The following is an 8049-nucleotide window of genomic DNA, read 5'->3' on the forward strand; positions in this document are numbered from 1 at the left end:
TTGCCAATCTGTCTTCGAGCATCTCATCCCTCACTTGTTGGAAGAAAGTGATTGGACTGATCGGTGTCTTTGAGGTGTTGAATCTTGATGGTGAGTAGGCAGCTAAACGGAACACAGTTGTATGCTTCATTCCCTAACTTTTGCCTAGGCTGCCCTTTCAGGTTTTCAGCCTACCGGGATAGTATTTGTTTAGTCTCTAATTTTTGCCTGGACCGCCCTTTCGGGTTTTCAATCCACCGAGACGCTCATTTTTTGCCTAAGTTGCCCTTTCAGGTTTTCAACTTAGCGAGCTGTTTTTTTTCTTTTTAAGCGAAGTATTTTTTGACTATGTCAGCATTCACAGGGTGTGGGAAATCCTCACCATCCATGGTGGTAAGCAACATGGCGCCGCCGGAGAATATTTTCTTGATTATGAATGGTCCCTCGTAGGTGGGAGTCCATTTGCCTCTGGGATCACCTTGTGGTAAGATGATGCGTTTGACAACCAAGCCACCAGTTTGGTATGCTTGACTTTTGACTTTTTTGTTGAAGGCTTTGATCATACGCTTTTGGTATAGCTGACCATGACAAATAGCTGCGAGCCTTTTCTCATCAATCAAGTTTATCTGGTCCAACCGTGTTTGAATCCAATCGTCTTCGTCTAGATTGGCTTCTTTCATAATACTTAGGGAAGGAATCTGAATTTCAATTGGAAGAACTGCCTCCATACCATAGACTAAGGAAAATGGAGTTGCCCCTGTTGAAGTACGCGCAGATGTGCGATAACCATGAAGAGCAAAAGGCAACATCTCATGCCAGTCTTTGTAGGTTACTGTCATTTTTTGTATGATTTTCTTGATGTTCTTGTTGGCAGCTTCCACCGCGTCGTTCATCTTTGGTCGATATGGAGAAGAATTATGATGTTTGATCTTGAACTGTGTGCAAAGTTCAGTAATCATTCTGTTGTTTAGATTTGTGCCATTGTCCGTGATAATCCGTTCAGGGATGCCGTACCGACAAATGAGATTGTATTTGATGAACCGGGCCACCACATTCTTGGTAACAGAAGCAAATGAAGCTGCTTCTACCCACTTTGTGAAGTAGTCAATAGCGACCAGGATAAAGCGATGTCCGTTGGAGGCAGTAGGTTTGATTTCTCCAATCATATCAATACCCCACATTGCAAAAGGCCAAGGAGCCGTCAGGACGCTTAATGGAACTGGAGGTACATGTACTTTGTCAGCGTATATCTGGCATTTGTGACATGTTCGAGAGTGATGATGGCAGTCTGTTTCCATGGTAGACCAGTAATAACCTGCTCTAAGGATCTTTTTAGCCATTGTATGTCCACTGGAATGAGTACCGAAGGTACCATTGTGTATTTCTTCCATGATCTGTTCCGCTTCCTTCTTGTTTACACAGCGAAGTAAAGTCGAGTCATGGTTGCGTTTGTATAGGGTTACATTGCTTAGGAAGAATTTGGCAGCAAATCTCCCTAGAAACTTTTTGTCGTTAATGGATGCCCCTTCAGGGTACTCCTGAGCTTCGAGATATCTTTTTACTTCATGGAACCATGGTTTTTCCTCGGTTCCTTCGGTATTGATCTCATTGCAATAGGATGGTTCATCTTGCCTGTAAATGGTGATCATAGGCGCCTCGTTGTCCCACCTGACTTTGAACATGGATGACATGGTAGCTAAAGCATCAGCTAGTTGATTTTCCTCGCGTGGGATGTGTTCTAAAGTGATTTCTTCGAAGTAAGGAATCAAACTCAGCACATATTTTTTGTAAGGAATTAGATTCGGGTGCTTCGTGTCCCATTCCCCTTTGACTTGGTAGATTACCAAGGCCGAGTCTCCGTAGACTTCCAGGAATTTGATTCTTAGATCGATTGCAGCTTTAAGACCCATAATACATGCTTCGTATTCGGCTATATTGTTAGTGCAATTGAAGCATAACCTGGTAGTGAATGGTGTATGACCTCCTGCGGGGGAAATGATCACAGCTCCGATGCCATTGCCAAGTGCATTAGAAGCTCCGTCAAAAACCATAGTCCACCGGGATCCTGGCTCGGGTCCTTCTTCTGGTCCTGGTTGTTTGTAGTCATTGACTTGCATAATGTCTTCGCCGGGGAAGTCAAAGTTCAATGCTTGATAATCATCCACTGCTTGATGAGCCAGATGATCAGCTACCACACTTCCTTTGATTGCTTTTTGTGAAGTGTATTGAATGTCATATTCTGTTAAGATCATTTGCCATCTCGCTATTCTTCCAGAGAGAGCAGGTTTTTCGAACACGTATTTGATGGGATCCATCTTGGAGATTAGGAAAGTGGTGTGATTTAGCATGTACTGTCTTAGTCGGCGAGCCGCCCAAGCTAAGGCACAACAAGTTTTTTCGAGTAGTGAGTATCTTGTTTCACAATCGGTAAACTTTTTGCTAAGATAGTAGATTGCGTGCTCCTTTCGGCCGGATTCGTCATGTTGTCCTAGTACACACCCCATTGAGTCTTCTAACACAGTTAGGTACATTATCAGAGGTCTGCCTTCCACAGGTGGCAACAAGATTGGAGGTTTTTGGAGATATTCTTTGATTTTGTCAAAGGCTAACTGGAATTTGTCATTCCACCTTTCCACTTGATCTTTCTTCAACAGTTTGAAGATCGGCACACAAGTAGTAGTCATGTGGGCAATGAATCGGGCGATGTAATTTAGACGTCCCAAGAATCCTCTGACTTGTTTCTCGGTACGAGGTATAGGCATTTCTTGAATGGCTTTAACCTTGGCGGGATCAACCTCAATACCTTTGCTGCTGACGATGAAACCTAAGAGTTTGCCGGATCTTACTCCAAAGGTACACTTATTTGGGTTCAGTCGCAACTTGTATTTCTTGAGTCTGTCAAACAACTTGTGTAAATGACCCAGATGTTCTTCCTCGGTGTTGGATTTTGCAATCATGTCATCGACATACACCTCTATTTCTTGATGAATCATATCATGAAATAGCGCTACCATTGCACGTTGATAGGTTGCTCCTGCGTTTTTCAGACCAAAGGGCATTACTTTGTAACAAAAGGTTCCCCAGGGTGTTGTGAAGGTTGTTTTTTCCATATCTTCGGGTGCCATCTTGATTTGATTGTACCCTGAGAATCCGTCCATAAAGGAGAATACCTTGCATTGTGCGGTATTGTCAACCAGTACATCGATGTGTGGTAAAGGGAAATCATCTTTGGGGCTTGCCCGGTTCAGATCTCTGTAGTCCACGCACATTCTGACTTTCCCGTCTTTTTTAGGTACAGGCACGATGTTAGCTATCCAAGGAGGATAACTTACAACTTTTAGGAATCCGGCATTGAACTGTTTTTCAACCTCGTCTTTGATCTTTTTTGACATATCAGGCCTACTCCTTCGTAGTTTCTGTTTGACTGGAGTGCTACCTTCTTTGATTGGCAGGCGATGAACTACAATGTCCGTGTCAAGGCCTGACATATCTTCATAGGACCAGGCGAATATCTCGACGTAGTCTCGCAGTATTTGAATCAGTCTTTGCTTGATGTTGTGTTCTAAATTAGCCCCTATTTTGACTTCTTTCATTTCTTCGTTGCTGCCCAAGTTGATGACCTCAATTGGCTCCTCATGAGGCTGTATGGCTTTGTCTTCTTGTTCTAGCAGCCTTGCAATTTCTCTTGGCACTTCACAATCTTCCTCACTTTCGTCCTCAGCTTGGTAGATCGGATTTTCAAAGTCATGACGGGCAATAGCAGAATCGTTGTTTACTAGATCCAGAGTGTATGTGAATCTGCATGTTAGTTATGTGAGTGTGTGTGAAGAAAAAAAACATAGCTATTTGAAAGCGAAGAAAGAAGGAAAAAGGATCATAAAATTTAAATATGCAAGCGTCCCATGATTTTATTGAATGCACATGATCATGATATGATAAGCCCTTATTGAAGGACCGGTGTGCTAAGGCACACGGCTTTCAAGCTCATGGTTCAATTGTTCTGCAACCATTCTTATCTTTGCACAATATACACAAAGAAAACAGGAAATGGCATTTACTCCTGGTCAAAGGAGATCACATCCTCAGCTTTCCAGTTGTTCAATCCACTGTTGTGAGCAGGGAGTATCCAGCTGTTCCAGTTGCAGTTGTCTTCTTCATCTTCCACAGCATTGATTTCATTAGTGGGAAAATGAGCCGGTGATCCTTCGGGATAAGGGATATACTCTGCTGGATACGAGAGCCCAGGCTGAGATATCTCTATTGGCTGAGCGAGATGCTCGATAAGGCCGTCCCATGCAGTCGGGATGATGTTTTAAATAGAGACTTGTGCATCCTGGTGAGGAGTGTATTGTGACAGAAAGCAACCCTCGTTATTTGGTATTTCCCTGGCTTCTTCAAGAGCGAAATTGTCATCGTAATGTTCATCCCATCCAGTTGGGACAATGTCCTCCATAGAAATTTGTGAGCTCGGAGGAGCGGAGTATTTCACCATATAGTCATATTTGCCGCTGGGTTCTCCTAGCGTGTCTCATACTTCTTTGGTTGGATTTTGATATTGCTCAGTGACGGGACTTGTGAAACTTTCGTCATTTCCAATTTGATCACCCCATCCAGTCGGGGTAATGTCTTCCATAGCAATATAAGAATTCTGAGGTGCGGTATACTGATAATTATACCTGCCGTTTGGTTTTCCCACAGCATCCCACATTCCCATGGAAATGGGTGGAATCTCATCTGGATATGGCTGAATGATATGGTTCAAGAACACTCCTTCATCTTCAATAGCGTTTACTTCTTGGCTGACGAAGTGTGACATTAATCCTCCAGAACGAGGACCTTGATCATTCTTTTGACCTTCACTATCATAGCCCAGGCCTAGCTTGTCAGATTTGTAGGGTATATCGGGAAGCTGTCCCCATACTGTGCAATCACCCTGTTCAATCATGGCTTTGGCATCTTTGAGAGAAGCCATAGTTGTAGTTGGAGTAGCAGGAATATGCTTGGTGGTAGAGACATCTGGGGAGACCACCTCAAATGATTGGCATGGAGTTTCGATGAATTCGTCCTCCAACTCAACATATTTGGAATTGCTTAGGTGACTAACCACATATTCCTCTTCGCCATAGACTGTGACAATCTTTCCTTTTACTGGATATTTTAACTTTTGATGCAGGGTAGAAGTTACAGCGTTTGCCCCATGTATCCAAGGGCGTCCAAGTAAACAGGAGTAGGCTGGGTAAATTTCCATTACGTAAAAGATAGAATCAAAGATCTGAGAACCCACTCTGATTGGGAGATTCACTTTTCCGTATACCGTTCTGGTTGACCCGTCAAAGGCTCTTACCACAACATCACTTGGCTGTAACACAATTCCTTCGAAGTCAAGCTTTTCTAGTACTGTTTTCGGTAACACGTTCAGAGAAGAACCGTTATCTACTAGCACATGAGATAGAGTGGTGCCATTACATTCAATGGAGATATGTAAGGCTTTGTTGTGATTTTTTCCAGCAGGGGTTAGATCCACATCAGAGAAACCGAGACCATTGTTCACGGTTAGATTGGCAACACAATTCTCAAATTGGTCGACTGAGATCTCTTGAGGCACATGCGCAGCTTTCAGGAACTTCATCAGGGCTTTGGCATAAGCTTCTGAATATTTTAGCAGAGATAGCATTGAGATTTTTGAAGCGGTGTGCCCCAGTTGCTCAACAATATTGTAATCACTCTTGCAGATGATTTTCAATATTTCCTCCATTTCTTGCTTTGATGGATCCTCAGCAGTGATCTCCACCGGGGTTTGAACTTGTTCAACTTGTGGCTCTTTGCCGTGAGCGTTGTTATCTTGATTAGGAACTGGGACTCGGACTGGACCAGCAGCAACATTTGGAGAAATTTCTGGTGAAAAGATTCTTCCACTTCTCGTGATCTTGCTGGTACCCACAATATTACCCACAATTGGAGTAGTTAACTTTGCGGTCTCTTCAGTCGAGGTACTCTGCTTAACTCCATGTACGTAAACATTAGCGTTGTATCCCCATGGGACAACTTTGTCTGAGGAGTATGGAAATGGAGTTGGACTAGCAATGACTACTGATGCCACTTTGAGTGTAGCAGAAATTTTGAATGGAGCCTTGGCAGAGATTTTGAATGGTAAGCTGGAGATCACTGAGGCATCCTCTATTCTCATCCCGTTTGCAAAGACTTCGCACAGCACGTCTGTTGAAAGAGTATTGTGGTGTACTTTTCGTTTATATCGTATCCACAGGGATTATTGCGATATCACCGCCATTCTATAGCCTATTTTGTCTTGAGTTAATGTTACTTTAGTTTTAGGTTTGCAAAAGATCATTCAATTTTAGTAGCAAAGAGTAAATTAATGAAAGTTCTAAGTTAAAGAAAATGCATCAAGATTCGATTTCATCGACCTAAGTTTGTATGTTTCCTTATAAATATACGCTTATGAACTTGCTAACGATCAATATAATTACGTATCGACACCTATATCGTCCGTGTCCGCAACGATATAGCTAGATTTACCGTATTGTTTAACCGACGATTTCTCCACCGTTTAAACAATACAAATAACATTTTAAAACCGATACTTAGTAAACATCAAACTCTAAATCCATGTCTGCAAATTATAGTTTGAAAGATGATGAGTTAGGTCTAGATACAAACATTGATGTCTCAAACATTTATACCAAAGAAAAGCTTTAATAAACAAACTAAACCATCTATATTGATCATCACTTGTTCATATACATATATTCACAAGAAAAACATACAAAAGGCTAGGAAGATTACATCTTATCTTGATACAAAAGGGATTTAGCTATCCATGAGAATGGTAGCTTGCACAAGAAGGAAAGGATGAAGATCAACAAGCATCAAAGGCGATTAATCGACGATCAAGGCTTCCAATCTTCAACTCTATGTTTGCTACAGTAGATAAGTGTTCTTAAGCTCTCAAAATCAACCAACCACCTCAAAATATCTGAAAACCTCTTTATATAGTTTTTCTGAAATCTGTCCAGGGCGCGTCGCGCCCTCCAGCGCGCTACGCGCCATTACACTTATAAAATATAAACCGCCCATGCGCGTGACGCGCGCAGATCTCTGGATGAAGCTTCAAAATCTCTTGCCCAGGGCGCGACGCGCCCACATGCCCGCGCGACGCGCGCATACTTCTGCCAGGCACTCTCTTGTCAAGCTCAAAACAAGCTCCAAACATCCCAAAATTGGCCAAAACCTACACAATCAAGACTAAAAACACAAATTAACATAAAATGAAAGCTAAAAATTGTAAACTATAAATAATTATCTAAAACTTCAAAGAATTAAAAGCATACTCGATAAAATCGGTTCAAAGGTGCCACTAATTAAACTAAATATTAACAATATTTGGCACCTAACAACTCTCCCCAACTTAAACTCTTGTTTGTCCTCAAACAAAACAATGATAAATTACCGGGAACACAAAATTTCACAAATGAAACAATTAAGCAGAACAAGAACAATTGAGTGGTTCAAATTCCAACAGTACAGAAAGATCAATCCTTACCAGTTTCCATCGAAGCACCATGATAACAATGCTAATCCTCATATACAAATTTTATGTCAAATAATTCCACAAGCAAAAGAAGTTCAAAAATGAATCACACCTACGCACTTCCCTCTGAGAGAACAAAAATGGAGGATCCTAACACTCACCAGACAATGACGCAAACATACCGAATTAATTATGAACTCATCTAAGCACAGAATAAATAAAAAGTATATAAGCATGAATCACTAAGGACTTTCGGGTTGTAGCTTGGCTTGGTTAACAACGAAGTGTCATATCTCACGGCCATTGAATCGAAAGGGTCAATACCTAAGAGAGCATTCAAATACACTTACATCCACACCTCTTTATCAACAGATCATACAACATTATTGCTCAAGAGTTCACCTTTTTATTTTAAAGGACTAGCTCTATACAAAGCTTTTTTTTCTTTTTCTTTTTCTTTTTCTTTTTCTTTTTTCTCTTGAGCAATCACTTATTTACTTCTCATTACCAATACAACCAAA

This window comes from Vicia villosa, linkage group LG2 (genome assembly GCF_029867415.1).
Source record: "Vicia villosa cultivar HV-30 ecotype Madison, WI linkage group LG2, Vvil1.0, whole genome shotgun sequence".
NCBI lineage: Eukaryota > Viridiplantae > Streptophyta > Magnoliopsida > Fabales > Fabaceae > Vicia > Vicia villosa.